This window comes from Microcebus murinus, chromosome 2 (genome assembly GCF_040939455.1).
Source record: "Microcebus murinus isolate Inina chromosome 2, M.murinus_Inina_mat1.0, whole genome shotgun sequence".
Lineage (NCBI taxonomy): Eukaryota > Metazoa > Chordata > Mammalia > Primates > Cheirogaleidae > Microcebus > Microcebus murinus.
The window spans coordinates 106,431,174-106,454,052 of NC_134105.1; the positions used below are offsets into that span (position 1 = coordinate 106,431,174).

At 41.5% G+C, this 22,879-nt stretch overlaps 1 pseudogene; it reads right to left on the minus strand.

Annotated features, from left to right (window-relative positions):
- Nucleotides 1-5,009: 5,009 nt before the first annotated feature.
- On the minus strand, nucleotides 5,010-7,980 carry LOC105862416 (T-cell surface glycoprotein CD1b-like; annotated as a pseudogene).
- Nucleotides 7,981-22,879: the final 14,899 nt, after the last annotated feature.

Here is a 22,879-nt window from a genome sequence, read left to right on the forward strand (position 1 = left end):
TGTTGATACTTAGATTTCTGAGGCACAAATTGTGGCTTCACACATAATAGACAAGTTACAAAACGTGAATATGAACAAAAATGATTTGAAGATTCAAGGATATGAAAATGTCATCACACATGGAAAATATAATTGACAACACCTAAAAATGCTTGAGAAAATTCTAAGGTTTTCTATATTCCTTGCTCTATTCACCTTCTTTTTAAAATTTTGGCAGTAAAAGATATAATAAAAGTTTATCTCCAAATGGTTTTAAAAAATATCACACGAGAAGTATTACTTTTCAGTCTTGACAAAACATTAGATTGTATTGCAAATACAAATATAAAATTAAAACCATTGTTAAATATATGATGAGGAAGTTAAGCTGATACCATCCTGTTACTAAGAATTTAGTTTGTGGTAGTCTGCAATACTTCTTTAGAAATTTTGAAGATATTAATAAAATGATGGATTCTAGAAAATAAGCCAAAGTGTACATACTTTCTAAAGTATTTACTTCTAAATTGATGTGCCTAGCACTGGTTTGAGATGATATTTAAGTAAAATAAATACCATAAGCAGAATGATATTGGAATTCCAATTCAATGTTTATAATTCCTTGCAAGTTTCAAAGGATTAAGAAATTCTTTAAATAAAAGTGAAGGGATAATATCCATAAGAAGACATCATTAATATCTCTCAACCTGTAGATTTTCGACTTTGACTCCAAATCCTACAGCATATAGTTAGTTTTTCTTTGCATGTTGGTGCAGGATGGAAAAACTTACCCATATACATGGTTCTCAATAATACATAGTGGGGAAAATTATGACCACCCTCTAACCTTCAGAAATTTTTGTCAAAATACCCAAAACTCTTACTGTTGGTTATAACTATATAGAGAAGTGAAAACATAGTAAAACTAATATTTACTTAGCATACTGTAATTTAAAACATCAGAAACAACGAGAATTAAGATTTTCTCTGTAAAAACTTATCAGGAGTGTTTTAAATAGTATTTGACTTATTCTCACCATATGGAGTATTGTTTTATGCCTTAGTGAATTTTCATTCTCCTTTCTAGGTTTGGACCAGCTTCCAATATTTTATACTTTGAGTTTTTGTTCTTGAGGAATATCCCTGAGAGTTCTTCTAATGGCAAGTTTTAGGTTGTTGTCACTTTATTGGGACACCTGCATTGTTTTCACAATGACTACTTTCCTGTTTAGGTTGATAAGTTTGCCTTCATTCCAATCCTCTGGCTTTATACTGAGAAGTCTCTGAAAGAGTGTCATTATCAACATTCCCATAGTCAGCTATTTCTTCTGGAACTTCTTTTATATTTAATTTAAATCTGACTTCTAGCATTGTCTCTTTTCTTTTCTACATTTTAATCTTTGTTGCCCAATTTCCACTTTCTATTATCCATACATGTAAGATGTTACATGCTATGCTGTCTTTGCACAGAAAAGATTAATAGCCACTGACAACCTTTGAGATGTGTGATGTAATTGCTCACTGATTATGATGTGCATGTGTATTTCCATGGTGATTCATGGACTGAAAAGCTAGTAGAAGTTTGTACTGCATGCAATTACTAGCAGTTAAGATACTGTGGCAACTGAAATTTGTGCCCTGTTGTTCGAGTATTTGTGATTTTTAACTGAACCATGATAATTGAGATTTGTGAATATTGAAACTGTGCAAAGACTTTCTACATCAGAAAAAGATGATTACATTGGCTGTAGATCCCTGGAAATCACTTTTGTGTTTGCTTCTGCTGAGTGACACAGCGCCATTACCAGCTTGGTACTTCTCTTTATTGTTAGTTTTTTTGGATTGGGCTTTTTAAGACAAGTAGAATATTTTTTAACTCCACATTCGCATGAGGGCAACCCTGTGATTAAAATGTTTTGTAAGAATAATTAAAAAGTTCTACCCAGAGCCTAAGGTGACCTCCAAGATTCCTTGTCATCTTTGGTTCAATTGTATGGGTTTTTTCGAAGACCAATTTTATCAAAATTGTGGTGGAAGGTTTCCCTTTCAGCTTGCACCTTTATTAGGTGGTCTTAAGACTACTTTATTAGCCATGTGGATACTGTAGTCAGAACCCTTGGGAACTAACTCTCAGTGACAATGTCCTGGGAAACTCAAGTGTCAGCTTCTGTTTCCCTCTCTAGATTTTTATTTCTCTTCTGCTTCTTTAAGATTTCCTTATCTTGTGAGTTCAATGTATGCATGTGTAAATAATTTTTAAAATATTATTTTAAAAAATACTAATTTTGAAAATATTACCTAGTATATCCATATGTTTTGTAGTTTTATTTTTTCCTGTTCTTCTACCTTGTAATAAAAATATCTTGACTATAGTTCATATATTTACACAGCAAAATCTAAGGATCAAGTAATAAGGCAATCCTTTAGGTCTCAAATGAGGACAAGGAAGCAGAGAAGAGAAAGAAAAGCCTAGGGAGAGAGAAATGAACAGGAGCACAGGCCAAGTCAAAGAATGTTAATGTTGAAATTGAGTTAGAGAATATCAAGTTCTTCCAATCCAGTCATTTTACATTGGGGGGATTACTGCTTCTAGGAAGTGGTCCATCCAGGAGTTAATCCTAGCTCTAAGGCTGAAACCTTTCTGTTGTTTCAGATGGGAAAGGGAGGAGGACACATGTTAGAAACAGGAACTGCTGCTGGAGGCCAGAAAGGAGGAGAGTCACTTGAATCAGAGCTTAAGGGGAAATGAAAGTCCTGTGAGGGACATGTGGTTCTGGGAGGCTGTGGGCTTTCTCTAACAGCGAGATGGAAGGGGTGAGGTTTCTGCTGGTGGAAAGGGGGATGGCAGAGCTGAGTGTGAGACTGTGTGGGGTGGGCGTATGTTGTCTGAGTTTTGGGGAGAGCTGTCTCTATAGGGGGAGTGGCCAGATAAAAGCCCTGGCAAAAGTGGACACAAGGATGCCTATGGCCTGTGCACTGACAGAGTAAGGAGAGGGAACTGGGGGAAGTCTGGTTATAGAGGAAGATCACTGGGCTCCCCCAGGATAGCTGAGATCCCCAGCTCAGGTTCTAATCATAGTGAGTCCCGCTCATCTCAGATAATTGTTTTAGGATTTTGTGTGTCCAGTTAGCCTAACTAACCACTTTCTTTTCTCTTCATTGAATTTTATATAAATTTCAGATTTTAGTATTGATATTTAGAAGTATTCACTAGTACAAATAATTTGTTTTTTTTTGAGATGGGATCTTGCTACTTTGCCCAGGCTTTTCTCAAATTGGCCTCAAATGATCCTCCTGCCTTGGCCACCCAAAGTGCTGGGATTATAGGTGTGAGCCACCACATCTGGCCGCAGTTTCACTTCTTACACTCCCTTCTTTCTCCATTTTTGGTGTTTGATATGCACAGACCTTTGTGTATAGAATTGGCATACTTAAGAGTTTGGATTATTTTTTTTCATGCAAGCAGTTGAAATATTTTAAGCATGACTTTGACATGCTCAGGTTCTCATTTCTTGTAACAACTCTAAGGCAGAGAGATGCACAGAAATGGATTGCAACATACAGGTAGGGATAGTGGCCATGATCTATGTCACACATGATGAAAGAAGGACTACGTGTCATTGAGGCCAGAGAGGAAAAGCCAGATTATGGAAATTAAGGACAGAAATGATATGGTGACTGTGGTACCAAAAGAGAGAGAAGTTTGTAAATAATGCAGATTTCTAGGTTTCTGTTTGGACGAAATGTCTGCTGCCTGTCATTTCAAAATTCCCTTGTATATTATTTGCTTCTTTTCTGTTGCTGCTCTCATAATTCTTTGTTTTGACCTTTGAGAATTAAAAGGTATGTCTTGGGCTACTTCTGTTTGGAATGAATTTTATTGATGTCCTTTGACCTTCATTTACTTGGATATTTATGTCTTTCTCCAGTATGGAAAGTTTTCTGTTATTATCTTTTCATAAATTTTCTACCCCTTTGTCTTCTCTGCCCCCTCTTGAACTCCAATGACCAAAATATTTACTTTTTTGATAGTATTCCTTAAATCCTGTAAGCTTTCTTCATACCTTTTTATTCTTTTTCTCCTTTGGCTCTGTATTTTCAAATAGTGCACCTTTGATCTCACTGATTCCGTCTTCTATTTGATCAAGTCTACTGTTGATGCTGTCTATTTTTTATTTCATCCATTGTATTTTTTATCTCTAGGATTTTTGTGTGATTTTGAAAATTATTTCAATCTTTTTTGAAGTTCTCTCATAACTTTCTGAATTGTTTTTTTCTGCATTTTATTGAAGTCCACTGAGCTTATTTAGCACAGCTATTTGGGAATCCTTGTCTGAGACGGCATACATCTCCATCACTGTAGGGCCCATTATTGATGTCTTTTTTGTCTTTTGGTGAGGTAATAATTCCCTGATTATTTTTAATGCTTTTGGAGTACATTAATATCTCTGCATTGAAGAGTTAGTATTTATTCCAGACTTCATAGTCTGGCCTGTTTTTCTTCGGTTGGCCCCGTCTGAAATGTAAGCTGACTGAATGTTGTTAGAGTCCAGGACTGCTGCAGCCATTTCAGCGCTAGGGGGAACCCTAAGCTCAGGCTTGCTGTGAGTCTCATGAGGGCTACAAGTTTGTCATGGGGCCCCAGGCTAGATGGGCCTGGGGAAGACCTAAGGAGGATAACCAGGCTGTGAGAGAAAGCTGACAGGGACCTAAGACTGGGATCCTGTTCCACTGACAAAGACTTGTTTGTATTTCCTGGCAGATCTCTGCACTACTGGGATCACTCCCCACTGCATTGAGACAGGCTGGTTCTACGGGGTGGTGACAGGCAGCAGACAAGACATCTGGTGTCAAGACATCTGGGGCCTGTGGCATGCTTAGTAGCCCTGGGCTGGACTCCAGCCTCCCGGTGCAGGGTGTGTTTCTCGGACCAGCTGCAGGCCTCCGGCAGGGGCATATCAGAGCCTGCCGTGCCTTCCTGCACCTGCAGATCAGTGATGGGCACCAGGGCCACTCCTCCTGACCTTCTCTCAGGAAGTCAGTGCACCTGGGAGCTGGGAGTGGGAGCCACAGGTGCTGCCTCCCCACCTTCTCCCCTGCCAGGCCAGTGGCAGGCCACACTCCTCGGTCCCCTTTCCCGAGGGGTCCACCTCCACCTCCAGGGCTGTGGTCCCACAGTGCGCTTTGCCCCACTGGAGACAAGCAGTGGACACAGAACTGATTTGGGCCGGCTGTATCCTGACTATCCCACTCACCGCCAGTAAGGGGGCGGGGGGTGGTCTTTTTCTTATTCCATTAACCGTATCCCAGACCTTTAACTTCGATTAGGCCATTAAATATAAAGTTTCCCACTTCGAATCAAACAAGGGAATCGAACATTTTCTATCCAGTAACCCAACACACATGCGTTCTTGTCCCATTTACCTGACTTTTGACAAAATAATTTCAGTTATGAGACAGTACAATTTCAGATTGCGTTTTAACAGCCAGTTCTTTCCACACTCCAGCACATACGTTGGATTATGATAAAGCCAGTTTCCTTAGATGTAAATTCACACCTATAAGTTAACCGTTCAGCTAAAATTTTTCCCAAGGGACTTTTAGAGAGAACTTTCCTATGTTGCAAGAAAACTTTACAAACAAACGCAGGCAGTACAGAGAATCCCCAACACAAAATGCCACTGCCAAACAAATGGGAACCACAAATGAGAACCAAATTCTCAATTGAGAATCAGCATCTCCTAATCCAAGGGGACAAACGAGAACCGATTTCTCTCAGACAAGAGAAACAACATCTCCCAACTGGCCCTGGTTCCCTGGGAAGTGCAAATGAACTCAATCCAAACCAGGTCCCCAAGCCCTACTAAAGTGCTACATTTCCATCTGTAAACAGCACTTCTAAACTAACAGGGAGGTCTAAAAACCCTTCACAAATGGGTGGAAACAGGTTATCGGTGTCCCTGGGGGACTTTAGTTACAAATGGCTGTGGCTGTCATGATGCTTCCCAAACCTGTTTCTGTCTCCTCAAATCAGAGTTCAGGTTGGTTGGAGGTGCATCCATCTGGAAAGGAAGAAATGGAGCTTCTCGGAGCTAATGGCATCCCAGCACATGCATAGAAATACCTTTCTTTCTTACCCCAAAAGGCAAAGCTCCCACCCTTGGCTTGACCTGGAGCTGCTCCCTGCCCCTTCCAGGAGTAGCAGGGTACCATTCTACCTGGAAGCCATGGCCCAAACCAGGGATGGCAAATTTGTTATTGAAAGTGTTGCCACTTGTCCACAACGCTGAATCAGAAGAACGAGGACAAGTGGTATGAGGGAGAAGGAAAGAGACATTTTTATTACATTGCCAACAAAAAGGAGGATGGAAACTCCTATTTGGAATGCCATTGTCCTCACTTCCTATTCATGAGCTTAGAGGAGGTGATGGGAGGTGAAACAGAGAGCAGGGCTAACCTTGCCTTTGCAGCTCTGCCTTTCCTGCATCGAAGATGCTCAAGAGATATCAGGGGCAGGTCTTGAAGAAGAGCTTCTTCACAGGACAAATGATATATTGATATTTCATGATGCTTCTGCAGAATTGCTGTGTCTTTTTTTGCCACCCTCTGGGGAGGACACACGCATATCATTCTCAGTGCTCAGGAAATCCAATCCTCCTAAAGCTCCCCTCAAGAAGCTGTCTATGGAACCTCCAGATTGTAGCTCACAGCCTGCTATGCCCTGGATCTCAAAGGGGCCTAAGTCAGAGGAAAATATAGAAGAAGCTATTAAACATAAGTAAGAAATGAAGGCATGAAAAAAGAACCTAGGATTTTAGATTTGGCAGGGGGAGTGTTAAATGTCTTGGATGTGAAATAATGAACCAAACCCAAATAGCAGTATGTAGAGATTTTCAGAAAAGAGCATTGGGAAAGCTGTTCAGGTCATGAATGGGGATATGGTAAAAGTGAGGGCGAGGGGAGGCAGAGCGTGACGCAATCCAAAGAGTAGCATTTCAGCATGAGCCAGAGGACCACAGCAAAAAGGGATGTAGAGAGGAGATGACTGAAGAGACAGATCAGAAAAGGAAGTCACACTGTAGGTCACTCAGGTACAGTGTAGACGTAAGAGCCCTTGAGGAGCAAGGTCCACATAAAACAAAGCAGGAGTTGATTACCAACGGGGAGCCATAATCTCTTAGAGAAGAGTCAGAAGCCGCCAGAATCTGGAATACAGTGTGGAGGTGTGGAGTCAGTGAGATACTGTTCTAGAAGACTGTGTGCATGTATGCGAGTAAAGCAGAAAGGAAGGGAGAAGGATCAGAGGGATTAGCATCCTGCAAAAAGAGAGAGAAAAATTTTCTTGGGAATCTTTGCAATTCAGGGGACTGGACTCACATTTCACCTGGAATTTACTGGCACATCCCTGTATTTCTTGAGTAAATCTATATGAATAGACTTGGAAAAGTTCCTCCAGCTCAGCAAACTCCTCATCACTGAAGTTGCCCTTGGGCCAGGGCTTTAGGAGTATTGCTGTGCCCGAGTCACTGTTCCAGCCATGAATCTGCAAGTCATCCAACCAGCCTGAACCTTGATTGCATGCCCAGGTGCTGTTGGGAAAGGATGAGATCTGGATGAGATGGAAAGAGGTTGGTCCCTGGAAGGCTGTGAAGAGTAGAAGAACAAGACTGTGAAGAGAAAGGGAGAAGCAGGAGGGAGTGAGAGAGAATGGAACTAGAAAAGATCTGGAGAACAAGAACCTTGTTTCTGAAGAACACATAAAGCCTGACACATTGGACTGCCCCAGTGTCTCAGGATCCAGCCCTAATACCCAGAAAGGCAGAAGAGGGCTGGAGACAGCAGGGCTCAGACCCCTCATGCCCAAGTGCACCTGGGTGAGTGTAGCATGCTTGTATCCAATACCCAGCATCAGTGCTGGGAGCTGCCAGAGTGACTCTTACCGTCCTCACTGTCACCACCTGGGAAGAGAACTGCTAACAATTGAAATGGCAGAAGTAGCATTTCACTGGGAGATGGAGCTTGTGACTCACAGAGCTGGTGTTCAGTCTTTGATTTTAGCAAATGTTTTTCTCAGTAGCTTGTAGTGACTTCCTCTCTTCCAACAGACAAATGTCTTCCTCATCCAGAATGCATTTTAGAGAAAAAAATGTGCCTCTCATAACCCTGAGCCTTATACCCACCACTGGTTCCCCTCCAGCCCTGACTTCTAGACTTTCTCTTACTTCCCTGAGTTCCACTTGACACTTTCTGTGTCCTCTGCGTCTTTCAGACCACCTTGGAAAAGCCCCCATGTGATTCTGAAAGGTCTTTTCACCTTCCATGGCCGTTATTCCTATGTCTGTAAAATAAGACAGTGATATTGAACAATTGCTTACCTTCCAGTGTGCTTTAACCTAGAAGGAGCATTTTGGTTTATCCACGGAAGTCAGCCTTTCTCCCTCTTTGCTGCCCTGTCTTCTCTGGCCCTCTGTCATGGCCTCTTCCCAATGTTCTCTTCTTTCTTATCTCACTCTCCTTTCCTGATGTCTTTTACTCTACATTGTAAACTGGCTCTGTGTGTGTGTGTTTGTGTGTGTGTTGATATTCACTTACATGAAGGAAAGCATTTAAAATACCATGTGTACCTTACAACTATAGACCTAAATCCCAGAATCACATATCGTAAATGTTGCTCTTTAAAAGCCATACAAAATTATCTTACACTATAGCAATTATTGAGGAGCAAATGGCATTTGCTATTGGTATATGACTTTCTCTTTAGTAGCTCTTGATTTTTGGAGTTTTGATTAACAAATGTTTATGAAACAAGCAGAACTTTAGGAGCTGTTCTGTATGTACCTCCAGATTTAGTCAAAGATAACTTTTTGGATAAGTTTCTATAAGCAGTAGAGCGTTATTCTCTGCAATATCTCACAAGCTCTGTCTACAGTTATACCTTCCTATCACCACATAAGGCATTAATAAGAGGGCAAGGAGGCTGTCATTTTTTATACCCAAAATTCAGAGATGTTTGTTATGAGATGTCATCTCCTATCTTCTCTTTATATGTCACAAATTTTGACAATATGTTTAGAATTCACAGACTGAAAAATTTGGACTTTAACCAATATGCTGTTTTAAGGATGATTTTTAAATTTTCTCCAATTAGGAAAAAAATTACAGGTTTGAGTAGATCTTTATATCATACAGAAATATGTTGGAAAATAATTTCAAATGTTTGGGTGTACCCCCAACTGATTCTATTATGCAGATAAGAAGGTTAAAAATGGGTAACGTGGCATTCTCTGTTCTTGGAAATAATGATTCACAATATTAATAAGATTAGTCTTCTTCTAAAATTATTGCTGCCTAATGGGAAAGTCCAGAATAGCTCTCCAAATTTCAAAGTATCTCTCTCTTAACAATATTCTAAGACTCCAAGATGTGATAGAATCTAATTCACTCTTTGGGTTTCAGGAATAGACAGTAGCTGAGACTTAACATTAGCTGTCATTGACACGAACATTATTTTTTTTTCTTCATAAGCCTTCTTTTTTTGGTAGAACATCCAATACAGAATTCAGGAAAAGCTGGTAGAGAACCTGGGTTATTTTCCATTAAAATGAGTGAGTTCTCATAAAACTTCCAGAGTGGAATTGATGTAAACTAAGTCTTCAATGTTCCTTATTTTTAGAAATAATCCAAAGGAGTTAGCTGGGCACAAAAGTCTATCAAAACACTGGCCCCACAGTCACCAAATTTTTAAACAAGTTAAGCCTAAAATATGACAACAGTAATTCAGTCGAATTTGTTTCACCAGAAGAGAATACTTAGTGTTACCAAAGACCGTGTCAGAAACTGAGTTGTGCCTGAGGGAAGGAAGATAGATGGAGACACCTTGGTTTCAGCCTTAACAGGATGTCAGTAAGTCTGTGCCAAATATGTGCAGAATGTCAACCTAAATGACAAACAGAAAGAGGCTCCATAGAAGAAAAATATATCTATTTGTTAGTAGAACATTGCAGTGGAAATACAGGTGCTATAGTAAACTATATGTGCATATTCAGGGAGGTAAAGGAAGACACATTTTTATTTTTTTTCCCATTTTTTTTATTTCAACATATTATGGAGGTACAAATGTTAAGGTTACATATATTGCCCATGCCCCCCCTCCTCGAGTCAGAGCTTCAAGCGTGACCATCACTCAAATGTTGCACGTCTCACTCTTTATGTTTGTATATACCCATCCCCTCCTCCCCCTCCCACCTGCCCGACACCCTATAAATGTTATTCCTATATGTCCACTTAGGTGTTGATTGGTTAATACCAATTTGCTGGTGAGTACATGTGGTGCTTGTTTTTCCATTCTTGAGATACTTCACTTAGTAGAATGGGTTCCAGCTCTATCCATGAAAATACAAGAGGTGCTATATCACCATTGTTTCTTAAAGCTGAATAACACTCCATGGTATACATATACCACATTTTATTAATCCACTCATGTATTGATGGGCACCTGGGTTGTTTCCACACCTTTGCGATTGTGAACTGTGGGAAGACACATTTTTAAAGAAAAAAATTAGGATTATAAAATTATTTTGAAATAATTATCCATGGTTATAAAGATTAATAACAGGATATCTTTGCAGGAGTACTTTTTGTGTAAGATTGTGATGGCCTTTCTCAACATTTTGAGTTTTGCAGTCTTTTTTGATCATTTTTGTTATTAGGCATATGAACATGAGAACCCTCTTTGCATGACCTTCCCGAGGGTGTATTTGTTAACTTTTTTTTTTAAGCGTTGTGACTAATTTTGATTTTGACAACTTTCCCAAGAAGATGACTGTAAGTTTCAACTCAGTAAAGAAAATCTCCGAACAAAATGAGGATGTTGGAACTATTCAAATGTATTTGAGAGAAAAATCCACCTTATACAATGTGGCTTATCTCTGGCACAGCAGCAGTTGAAACAGTTTGAAAGATTTAGAAATTAACCAGGTTTGCAAATCACATTCATTTCTACAGTCTATGCAGGGTCTTGTATTCACTTCTCCTTTCTGTTTCTGTTTCAAAAGTACAGAAATGGGTGTTGGGTCTCAGAAAACAGTACTCAAAAATAAAGACCTCAGAAGCAGCCTCAGAATTAAATGTTTTCCTCTGACTTTCTATCCTCCTGTCTTTCAGCTCCATTCTCTCCCCCAAGGCTATCCATAGAAACTGGAATCTTTCTTCCCCAAGCTGGGTCATAAAAACCAGAACCCCTTTTCTTGAAAGACAACTATAAAACCTAAAATTATTCTATGTAAAAACTGGCCATAAAGAAATGATCCGAACTATCTTTTGGGGCTCTAGGTCATAAGACCCTCTATTCCAGAGAGGGTCCTGCCCTGCATCCAGAAGGAAAGAATGCATTCTCACAGAGGCCAGAAAGAACCCAGACATACAGGTCTTGCTGGGTTTCCCCATTCTGTCTGTCAGCATTAGATCATACCCTTTTTGTCCAAACATATTTCTACACAGCTGCCCATGCTTTGTTGAACGTAAGCATCGAAAGAGATAATATCTACTCTATTTTTGGGTCTTCATTCTGAAGTCTCCCATGCATACACATTAAATAAATTTGTATGCCTTTTCTCCAATTAATCTGCATCTTGTCAGTGATTTTTATTTTTTTTTATTTTTTTATTTTTTTTTTTTTTTGAGACAGAGTCTCGCTTTGTTATCCAGGCTAGAGTGAGTGCCGTGGCATCAGCCTAGCTCACAGCAACCTCAAACTCCTGGGCTGCAGTGATCCTTCTGCCTCAGCCTCCCGAGTAGCTGGGACTACAGGCATGCGCCACCATGCCCGGCTAATTTTTTTATATATATATCAGTTGGCCAATTAATTTCTTTCTATTTATAGTAGAGACGGGGTCTCGCTCTTGCTCAGGCTGGTTTTGAACTCCTGACCTTGAGCAATCCGCCCGCCTCGGCCTCCCAAGAGCTAGGATTACAGGCGTGAGCCACAGCGCCCGGCCTGATTTTGTTTTTTTAGTGAGCTTTCAGAGGGCCAGGGCTACCCTTAACCCTTACATGGTGATGGCAGTGTCTGTGACATATCCATTCTATGCTGCGACTAGGTTTCCTTGTCCCGTGGCATGGTTGATATTGCCACTGTGCCTTAGTACCATTGTGGCTTGGCATATGAACCCTGTCTTCTAGAGGAAGATCCTCCCTGGTGCCAATACTGGCTCCAAATCAAAAATCAACATTTGCACATTTCTACATAGACGTGTTTATTGATGCTTTTAAGCCACGTCCTCCTACAGGCCTGGAGACCATGTATACTTCTGATAAGCTCCTCAGTACATAGGCTGTTTCAGATATTGCTTGCACAATCTCACTTATTCATGGAATCTCAAAAAAGAGTTAAATATGCAGAGATAGAGAATAAATCAGTGATTACTGGGAGTGGGAATGGGGTGGTGGAAATGGTGAGATGTAGGTTAAATGATACAAAGTAGTAGATAATGTAGTCTTCCCTTATCCATGGTGGATATCTTCTAAGACCCCCAGTGGATGCCTGAAACCTGGAATAATACTGAATCTAATTGCTGCCAATTGGGACACGTTTCTGTTCCTGTCATTTGCCCACAAATGTAATGCCTTTTTAAATTTTAGCTATGTGCTTATCATGTACTTTGGTCATAACCTTTGCAGTTTGTGGTGGGACAGCAAAATTAGCAAACATTTTTGTTTTCGTTCTTCACAATATCATGGATAGAAATTTTGTTCTTACTGTAGATCTTAGCAACCACACTGTACAAGTTTTTTTCTTTCCTTAGGTTGAGAACTTTCCACTTTTCTCTTAAAGAAAGCACTTTATGGCTTCCCTTTGGCATATCTGAATCACTAGCATCATGACTCTTGGTGCTTTTGGACCATTATTAAGTAAAATAGGAATTACTTGAACACAAGCACCATACGACCATTACAGTTGACCTGATGACAGAACTGGCTACTAAGTGACTAATGGGTGGGTAGTGTATACAGTGTGGATAGGCTGGACCAAGGTGTGATTAACATGTCATTCAGGATTAAGTGAACTGACATGACATTTCACCATGAATATGGGGAAGGAAAGGAAACGGGGATAGTAAGGGATAAATAAAGAAATCAAATAGTTTACAAAAGAAGCCTGCTTGAACCTAATGATATCCATCAGCCCGAAATGGAAGAGAATGCTTAGCTAAACAATCTGCACTTAATATCCCAAAGACAGAAGACAATACAACAAAACAAAAATTGGAAAATTATGCTGTATAGAAGAAAGAGACAGAATTGGGATTAATGGGTTGTACCATTGTTACCTTCTCAGAGAAAAATCATAAAAATGCACAATACTGTATAAAATATTTATATGAGTACAGAATCAGCATATCTGTGTCATCAAAACTCTGGTTAAAAATGTTGGTTTTTTTGGTAGTTAGTGTTATCAAAAACTGCAGACTAAGATAAATTTTATATTCTACCACTATGTGGCAGTAGAGATTAAAATGAATTTTCAACCTCCTTGTTATTACTTATATAATTCGATGCCTTAAGGCTCCCAAATCTTTCAGCAGCTCAGAGCCCATGATTAAATTAAGAATAACTTGTTAGCTCTAAAAATAATTAAAATTTTACTTATGAAAAAAGCCTGTCAAGATGGCTGACGAGAGACATTGGTCACCAGATCATCCCAGAAAGAAGAGAAACTTTCAGGTGAGAAAGCCTAGCCCAGGTGGAATACTGAGGGGAGAGTGCCAGAACCTACCAGAGATCCTGTAGGAAGAAGTTGCAGAGCAGAACAAGAAGGAGCAAAGCTTTGGCAGAGATCAAACCCCCAGGGAAATTTGCAGTCCCACCGAAAGTGTAGGTGGGAGTTTTCATTTGTCTTCCCCTCATGCCCGTCGCAGCCAGCCAGGTCCTGAACTGTTGGGGAGACTCTCTACCCTCATAGCCCAAGTGCTGCTACCAGCAGTGAACTGAGAACTTCTTAACAGCAGAGCACTGTGCTGGCAGCCTGCACAGGGTTGCTTTCCCCCACCACAGACCCAAGGTGAGGGAGCAGGCATCATACTGAAGGGGTACCAATTGTAGGCCTCTATCCTGCCCAGGGAGCCTCAGCCCTTCTGTTTCCTTGTCACTGGACACCACGCAAATATTCCCTAGTACTCTTTTGGACTGTGACAACCACAAAGTTCCAGGGGGCCACAAGAGAGCTCTGGGATTCTCCCGCCCTTTGCGGACAGGAGAGTGCTGTGAGCCACAATGCTTTCTGGGACAAACGAAAGCAGAGCATGTGCTCTCCTCCACCCGAGAGCCCCTCACTCATGATCCAAAGTTGTCTGCACCCCTCCCAGTGGAAATGCAGGTGCAGAACAGAGTCCATAGGGCAGGAGAGTGTTCCCACCCCAGGCTAGTCCCAAGGTGCAAGGGGGGTCTGCACCCCCCTAATCCTGTGCCCGCTGCACCTGGGATTTGCATAGAGGGTGCAGCTCATTTCCTTCCCTTCACAGAGAGGCAGTGTTTTTTGCAGGTGTTCTGACCAGAGAATGTCAGCTTTTGGGTCTCCACATCACTAGATCCACAGCTAACATTTGCAGCACACGCTTGAACTGCTATAGCCCTAGAAGGCTGGTGGATCCCAGAAGAACTGTGCAATTCCCAGAGCTTGGACAATCAGGGCAGGCTACTTCCAGGTGAGAGGAGAGTACAGTAAGCCGGGGGGCCCTTTAGAGAGAAGGAGAGCAGAGAGCTAGCTTTCCTCCATTCAGAGTCTTCTTTTCTCCCTCCCCTCCCCAACTCACTGCTGCCAGCACAGAGACAGCTCTGCCTGTGTGTGGCAGGTGCCCAAACTAGGACACTGGGAGTGGCTATGCCCCCAAAGACATGCCCACCACACCCAGACTTCCATGGAGTTTAGGGCATATGCCTTTCCCTTTAAAAAGCCATAGCTTCCTGTAGTGGAGTACAAACAAGCCAAAGGCTCCCTGTTTCAGGATTTTGGGGCAGAACCAGTTTGGGTAGAGACCTGTGCATAAGGCGCTTTCTGAGGCCTGAAGCTACATTATGTCCTGGAGGAAAAAGACAGTGTCTATCTGAACTGAAAGTTGTCTGAACTGAAATTCAGGAGTCTGGGGACAGTGGTGTGAGAGGGAGAGAGGGAGCTGTGTCTGTCCACCTGGGCTGGGAGCTGGTTCACTCCCCTCTCTTCCTCCCCTAATTCCTGACAGATACTGTGGGGAAATTCAACACAAGCTCCTTGACTACCCTCACCAGGATGGTACTTCCACCTGTCATTGGGGTGTGCAATAGAGCTTGGCAGCCCAGCTCTGTCCAGCTTTGCCACCCTCCCCCAGGGCTGAGCAGGGAACTAGGACAGCAGCATTCCACAGGCTACCTGACCACCAGAGCAAACTGAGACCAAGCACACACCCATCTGCTACTGCTGCAGCCGGCTCTTACACAAATGCCACCTACTGGCCTGCTTGTTGAACTACAGCCTAGTACTTTTTCTACCATAACTGGCATCTGAGAAACACATTGCTCACTGCACAAAGACCATCAATAACCAAGGAATGTAGACAGGGCCTTGGCTCCCAGAAAGTATCCCAAGTGAAAGCCAAACAAGCAAGCATTACATACAATTCAGACACACTCTTAGGTGGGGTAAAAAAGAATAAATAAGGTAAAATAAGAATAAAAAAAAACTTAAAAAATTTTGCCCAAATGAAAGTGTAGACAAAAATAAGAAGGAACAGCTTTCTCAGTGGAGAAGTAATCAGGATTGGAATGATAGAGGACATGAATGGAAAATTTACCAAAGAGATAGATATATTTAAAATAATCAAACAGAACTTCTGGAAATGAAAGACATATTGACAGATTTATAAAATCCAGTTGAATGCTCAAACAGTAGAATATACCAAGATGAAGAAATGGAATGCCATAACAACCTGCATCGACTACTTCCAGTATTTTTATTTCAAAGTATTAAGGTGCTATAAATGTTTTTGTTACATGGATACTTTGTATAATACTTAAGTCAGGGCTTTTGGTTTGCCTGTCACCAGAATAGTGGTCATTGTACCCCGTAGGTAAGTCTTTATGCCTCATCCCCCTCTGAGTTTACCCCTTCTTGGTTTCCATTGTTCTTTATATTTCTTTGTGTCCATGTGTACCAATGGTTTAACTTCTACTTATTAGCGAAACATACGGTGTTTGGTTTTCCAGTGCTGAGATAGTTCACTTAGGATAACAGTCTCCCGTTCCATTGAAATTGCTGCAAAAGACATTATTTTAATTTTTTTATGGCTAGGCAGTGCGCTATGGTGTGTGTGTGTGTATATATATATAATCACATTTTCTTTTTCCACTCGTGAATTGATGGGCACTTAGGTTGATTCCACATCCTTGCAATTGTGAATTGTGCTGCAATAAACATTCAAGTGCAGCTGTGTTTTTGATAAAATGACTTCTTTTCCTTTGGGTAGATACCTAGCAATGGGATTGCTATATCAAATGGTAGAGCTACATTTATTTGTTTATGGAATCTCCATAGTCCTTTCTTATTTATTTCTTTATTTGTATTTTCAGTAGACAGCACCTTGCTCTTGTTCAGGCTGGTGTCGAACTCCTGAGCTCTAGCAAACCTCCCTTCTCGGCCTCCTAGAGTGGTAGGATTACAGGCATGAGCCACTGCATCCAGCCTGCATAGTGCTTTCTATAGAGGTTGTACTAATTTGCAGTCCCACCAACAGTGTATAAGCATTCCTTTTTCTCTGCGTCTGTACCAATTTTTTTCACCTTTTAATAATGCCATTCTGATAGGGAAAATGTGCTATCTCATTGTATTAATAGCTTTAATTTGCATTTCCTTGATGATTAGTGCTGTTAAGTGCTGATGATTAGTGCTGTTAAAAAATACATTTGTATTTTTTGTCCATTTGTCTATCTTATTTTAAAAAAATTCTGTGCATGTCTTTTGCCCACTTTTTAGTGAGATGCTTGTTTTTTTCTTGCTTTTTAAAAAAATTCTTTGTAGATTCTGTAATAGATATTAGTCCTTTCTAGGATGTATAATTTTCAAATATTTTCTCCAGTTCTGTCAGTTTTTATTCATTGTGTTGAGTATTTACTTTGTTGTGCAGAAGTCTTTTAATTATATTAAGTCTCATTTATTTATTTTTTGTTGTTGCTGTATTTGCCTTTGGGGTTTCAGTCATAAATTCTTTTCCTAGGCCAATGTCTAAAAGATTGTTTTCTTTGTTTTCTGCTAGAATATTTTTACTTCCAGTCTTTCTATCAGAGAAATATAGCTACATCTTTAAAAAGATATTGTTAGCTTGGATTTTCTGTCACTTGCAGCCACACTTATTCAAAGTAATTCAGGATATTAGCTGAATATCAATTAAATTTTGCTAACTTTGGTTTATGAGATGTTTACCTTTGGCTCTTTCTTTTTCTCATCGTCATGACCTATATAGGGTTTAGTTAATTTTTGCTAAAGCAAATCAAAATTTTGACAAGAACATCTAAGCTATTTGTATGTAAGTTCACTTTACCTGTATATTTTCTAAAGTAGGGCAGAAAATGCTACCAAAGAGCTTTAACTTAAAATAAAAAACCCAGGGAACATCAATAAGTTATAATAAAACGTTGAACAAATGTTTAGCCCACATTTTCACTAATTTTGAGTATGATGACAGGTTAACGTCTACAGTTTAGGAGAACCAGTTGAATTCAGGAGACACTCAACAAAGGCTTCTAAGGTCTTTGGTAGAAGACAACTGTGGAGAATAAAGAATTGTGAAAGAGAGAATAAAATAACGTGTGTAGAATAAAATAGCGTGTGCAGAATATTTCGATAGAGCCAATGTAAGTGGCCTTTGGCTTTGGAAATTAAGGCATGAGTCTTTGACCTCGTTGGTGTGCAGTGGCCTATATGGTTTACCATGGGTCTTTGACCTTGTTGGCTTGCATGGCGTATGTGGTTTAATGTCACTGGCTTTTATATGCTGTACAGCTGCCTCTCTCCTGTTGTGGCCTGGACAGGCAACTGTAGGACTATGTGTCTAGTGTCCATTTCAGGTTTTTTACTGTGACAGATTGGTGCCCATTAGGATGACTCTGTCCAATGACAAGTAGTTAATTTTACGTACATGGATGTGTCAGGTCAATTTGTGAGGAAACAGACTCAGGTGGGCATCTACCTGCAGAATGTTTGTTAGGGAGAGCTCTCTGCAGCAACACCAGCAACAGGGAGAGGAAACCAGGACTGAGCTGAGGGAGAAATTGAACTGTGATGCAGTTGTAACAAGGACCTAACCCATCTCATGGAAAGTTGTGGAGATAGAATGGCTCTTCAGAGTTTTCGTAAAATGAGGTAATATTGTCATAGTTTTTATTTCTACATTTGAAGTGGCCTTTCTTCAGGGAAGCAGAATCCCCTTAGGCAAAGTAGGTTCCTTCAACAGAAGGCAATTTTTGGCGTGGGACCCATCTGTGAGTGGTCCGCAGTCAATACTTCCCGAAGCTGAGGACTTAGCACATTTGTCCTGAAAAAGGCATACTGATGGCTGACAACAGCATCCACTAGAGCAAGAGCGTGTTCTTATGGAAGCAAGGATTTCCTTAATGGAGCTTTAGTAAACATCCAAACCTCACAAACAGAGCCTATATTGAAAACACAGGCCACAAGGCCCAATAAACCGTGGGAAATGTTTATAGAATTCTGTCAGTGATGGCTTTCAACCAGGCTGCCTCAGCATGAAACCCTGAGACAGAAATTCTCTTAATGGAATTAGAGCTCTTGGATATAGATTCTTTAAAAACAGCAGGAAGCAACATAATTAGTGCCAGTTTTTGCCTTGATTTTCGTTCCAGACTAGGGTACAACCTACATGAGATGTCTCAAATGCGCTTTGTCTCCTATATTATTTTGAAGCAGGTTTGGTTCCAGAAGGAGACTTGTGAAGGAATTAGCCTTGAATTCATGTGGCTTGTACAGAGGTTTGGCTGTCATCTCCTACTACATAGTCTCAAGTTGCCTGCACAGGTTGTGGCTTCACATTTAATGGACAAGTTACGAAAGGTGAATATAAAGAAAAAATGATTGAAGATTCAGGGATATGACAGTGCCATCGTGCATGGAAAATGTAATTGGCAATATCAAAAATGCTGAGAAAAATCTGTGATGTTCCTTATTTTTTGATCCATTCACATTCTTTTAAAAATTTTGGTAGTAAAAGATATAGGAAAAGTTTATCTCTAAAAGGTTTTGTAAACATATCATACGAGAGTGGTATTACTTTTCATCATTGATGCTTCACAAACTACAGATTTTTTATTTTGACTCCAAATCCTTCTATATATCAGGGGGTGAAAAATGGTGGACTAGAGGCAGCCAGCCCGCTCTCAGCTCCTGTGGAAAGAAGCGAAAGGTGCAGGGAGCTTCCTATATAGAGATCACTCACCCAAGAAGCAGCATTTTGCATTTATAGAGAAGTAACGTGGGACACTCAGTGAGGAGAAAGAGGTGACAGGGCGATGCATATATAAAGATTAGAGAACAGGAGGAGAGCAATAGAATAGAGCGTGGGAACGCATGCTAGCCTTGCCGGGGCAGTGCGGACTCAACCGCAAGAGGGCACCAACCACCCGCACAGACAGGGACCTGCCCAGACAGCGACCTGCCTGGAGTCTGCAGAGTCGTTGCACTACACAGGGCTGTGGAGATCAGGAAACAGCTAAGGCCATCCTGAACTCTCGTGTGCACGGTGCTCGGTCTACACCTGGCTGGGGAAGGACTGGACTGATCTGCAGCTTCCCTGAACACACCCTGGAAATTAAAGCCAGGCCCTTCACCCCTAGAGCCTAGCGGGACCTGGGCACGGGAATTGAACAGACAGCAGCAGACTTGAGAAGCTCTGGGAGACCACTTCGGCGAGTTCTGGATGGGGCGTGGGCAACTGTGACCTCTGCATGTCTGAACTGGCACCCGTGGGACCCTCGTGCCTGAGAAGTGCCCAAGAAGTAGCCTGCAGCCTGCTTGGCCCCCACCTGCCCTCCAGGCCCCACCCACCTCCTGCCTGCCTGGCCTTGACTCCGCCCGCCAGGTCGGGTGGGCTGCAGTCTGCATGGCCCCTGGCCAGAGGCTTTGCCCCCAGGCCCACTGCAGTTGCTGCTCAGAGGCTCTCGTGCTGGGGCCAGCAGGATCCGACCTGAGAGGCTCTGGCTGGCTGCTTCGGCAGCCCCTGAATCCACTGTGGAGAGCTCTGCGGTCCCTCGCCACCAGAGCCAACCTCAGCCTGCCTGACTTGGCATTGGCAGGACTGTGTAGCCTGCGGAGCAGCCTGCTGTGCTTGTTCAGCCAAGACTTGGCCCTCTGGCCACAACTGCCTCCTGCCTGCTTGGCCGTGACCCGACCCCCAGGTCACATTGGCCTGGCATCTGCACAGCGCCGCCTTTGGCCCAGAGGCCTTGTGGCACAGGTTCTTCTCAGGACTCCTTCCTTTTCCCAGCTCAGAGGCTCTCACGTCCCTGCCTGAGGCTCCTCTCCTGAGATTCCAGAAATCCCGCCAGGCCCCAGACACCATCCGCAAGTGTCCAGTGCTACTTGTGGACTCCAAGACCCCACCCGAGAGCCTCCACCAGGAAGCCAGGGCTGGAAGAGCCGCTCCAAAGTCCAATACCTCACCAGGGACCCCCCTGCCTCAAGCCACCAGCACACTCGATACCTTCTTTGAGCAAACTCCCACAACCCGGGAACTCATGACAACCTTATTCAGCTGCTGTGCCTACTCTGTGGGGACACCCTGGGTAGAGCAATCCCCACAACACCAGCCTCAGTAGAGAGAGTCTTGTCCAGCTCCCAACTTGAATATCCTACAACTATCTCCAGGGTTCCCAGCAAGGAGCAGGAGGCCTGCAAACCTATTACCCCAGAACTCAGAAAGGAGCGTTCAGATGAGAAAAAACCAGCCAAACAACCCTGGCAACATGAAAAATCAAAACAGACTGACACCCAAAGAGATCACAAGGGAGCTATAGCAGTGAACTCCAACTACAAGGAGATTCTTGAAATCACAGAAAAGGATTCAGAATATTGGTGGCAAGTAAGATGAGTGGAATTGGGGAGAAAGCTGAAAACCAACAAATAGAAGCCCAAAAACTATTTCAGGAAATTAATGAAAAAGTCACTAAAGAGCTTAACTAAATTAGGATATACTAGAACTTATATACATAATGAGATGTGCACCATCTGGGGGATGGTCATGCTGGAAACTCAGACTTGTGGGAGGAAGAGGGGAAAGGGCATTTATTGAAACCTTAAAATCTGTACCCCCATAATATGCAGAAATAAAAAAAAAAAATGAAAGAGTCTTATCAGGGATTTTCAAAATGCAGCAGAAAGTTTCAGCAACAGATTCAACGAAGAAGAAAAAATCTCAGAGTTTGAAGATTTGTACTAACACAGCATTTAAAGAGGCAGAGAAGAGAACAAGGGCAGAACCGATCACTTAGAGAGATATGGGACTATGCAAAGTGAACAAACACATACATTATAGGCACCCATGGGAGAGAGGAAGAAAGCGGTAAAAGCATGGAAAATCTATTTGAAGGAATTATTGTGGAAAACTTACCCAGCACTGGGGATGGCCAGAGATCTACCCATCCAGATACAAGATGGCTACTGGACACCGAGAAGATTCATAGTGAATAGAACATTTCCAAGATACACAGTATTCAACCTGGCCAAAGTCAAACTAGAAAATTCTATAAGCAGCTAACATAAGCAACAACTGACCTAAAAGGGAAAACCCATCAGGATAACAGCGGACTTCTCAGCTACGATTTAATCCAGCAATCCCACTATTGGGTATTTACCCAAAGGAAACAAAGACATTTTATAAAAAAGACATCTGCACACAAATGTTTAAAGCAGCACAATTCCCAATTGTAAAGATGTGGAAACAACCCAATTCCCCATCAATACATGAATGGGTTAATAAAATGTGATATATGTATACCATGGAGTACTACTGAGCCATAAAAAGTGGTGAACTAATAGCTCTGTATTATCCTCGATGGAGCTGGAGCCCAGTCTTCTAGGTGAAGTATCAGAAGAATGGAGGAAAAAACCCCCACCACATATACTCACCATTAAATTCTTACTAAGCGATAAACATTTATATGTATATATGGAAGTAACATTCATAGGGATCAGTCAGGTGTGAGGGGAGAGGTGGGGATGGCTAAATTCACACCTAATGGATGCAGGCGTGCTGTCCGGGGGACGCTATGCTTGTAGCTTTGACTTGGGTGGTACAAAGGCAATTTATGTGACCGAAGTATCTGTGCCCCCATAATAATCCGAAATAAAACAAACAAACAAAAAACCCAAATCCTACAAGATAAAGTGTAGTTTTGCTTTGCATATTAGTCATGACTGAAAAACTTAATCACAAAAGCTGAAACCATATAAAAGGTTCTCAATAATATGTAGTGGGGAAAATTATGATCAACCTCTGACCTTCAGAAATTTTTGTCAAAATACTCAGAACTCTCTATTGGTTATAAATATATAGAGAAGTGAAAAATAGTAAGACTAATAGTTACTTATCACAATGTACTTTAAAACATTAGAAACATCTAGAGTTAAGATTTTTTTCTCTGTAAGAACTTACCAAGAATGTTTAAATGTTTTCTCCTCACCATAAAATTTAAAGGTATGGAGTATTGTTTTATGCTTTAGTGAATTTTCATCCTCTTTTCTAAGTTTGGATCAGCTTCCAATATTTTATACTCTTGAGTTTTTGTTCTTGGGGAATATCTCTGAGAGGTCTTCTAATGGCAAGTTTTCTGTTGGTGTCACTTCAGTGGGACACCTGCATTC